At 44.2% G+C, this 1179-nt stretch overlaps 1 non-coding gene across 1 annotated transcript; it reads right to left on the bottom strand.

Moving 5' to 3' along the window:
* Nucleotides 1-228: 228 nt before the first annotated feature.
* Nucleotides 229-301, bottom strand: trnar-acg (transfer RNA arginine (anticodon ACG)). Its single transcript has one exon. It is a non-coding gene; the product is annotated as a tRNA-Arg (tRNA).
* Between the last annotated feature and the right edge of the window lie 878 nt (nucleotides 302-1179).

The following is a 1179-nucleotide window of genomic DNA, read 5'->3' as shown; positions in this document are numbered from 1 at the left end:
CAGTCAGAGGTTAGGTACCTTGCTCAAGGGCACTTCAGCCCAAGGCCACCCCACATTAGTCTAACTGCATGTCTTTGGACTGTGGGGGAAACCAGAGCACCTCAAGGAAACCCACGCAGACATGGGGAGAACATGCTCCACACAGAAAGGCCCCCACCAGCCACTGAACCCAGAACCTTCTTGCTGTGAGGCAACAGTGCGAACCACTACACCACCCTTTAAAATTTTTGAGCCAGCCAGGAGTCGAACCTAGAACCTTCTGATCCGTAGTCAGACGCGTTATCCATTGCGCCACTGGCCCTATAACTTTGTGGCTTATTTGAGCACCTCACACACAAAAAGCCAGATATTTTATGACGTAATTTTCATGAGACTAGCACTTTAAGAACGATGCAGCCAGCATTCCTTTAATTTTTTTTCTAACAGGTGAACAATTTAAGGTCAACCCTGGGCTTATCCAGGATTTCAACCTTGGACCTCTTACAAGCGAAGTGAAAATCATACCAGACAAAGCCAGACGACCCACACAAAAGTGCTTATGTGCTACTGGAATTTCATTATATCTTTCAAAGGTTTGACTTTTCATGTCTGCAGGATCCTGCTCAACATTTGAGATGGTTGCATGAGATGTGTGGAGGAAAGCAGGTTCATGTTGCTTTTGCTTTCTTCAGAAAATCTCTATGGCTAACCTGACCAAAGTGCCAGGGTCATTGATATGGCAGTTAGAGCACATACTCAACTGTAGTGACAGGCACTCCATCACACCTTACACATGCTATTTGTCTTGTGATACGCCAAACTCATATGCAAGGTATTTTGAAGAAAGGTTTAACCGCAGCCTAGCCAAAGTTAAAATCAACATTTTGTGATTTGATGTATCCAATGCCTCCAATATGGCCAACTTCCAGTTTGATGACGACATGTGAAAATACTCTATTTTTGAGTGATTCAAGCAACTCAAGATACATTTTATAGTTGATTAAAGTAAAGTTACTTTCAAAATTAAGCACAGTTAGATTAATTGTGGTGTAAGGGCCTCTGCATGCTCTTGCGACAAGGCTTTCGCAGATAGCTTTTCGCAGACAGTTGTAATTTATCGTTGAGCGGGGAGTAATAGGCGTGCGCGATGTTATTCACCGCCACAACGCAAGGGGGCGCGAAGTCGCGAAATCGCTAGGA

This window comes from Neoarius graeffei, chromosome 1 (genome assembly GCF_027579695.1).
Source record: "Neoarius graeffei isolate fNeoGra1 chromosome 1, fNeoGra1.pri, whole genome shotgun sequence".
In the NCBI taxonomy this organism is placed as follows: Eukaryota; Metazoa; Chordata; class Actinopteri; order Siluriformes; family Ariidae; genus Neoarius; species Neoarius graeffei.
The sequence above is the reverse complement of the archived record's forward strand: the minus strand, read 5'-3'. Positions and strand labels throughout refer to the sequence as shown.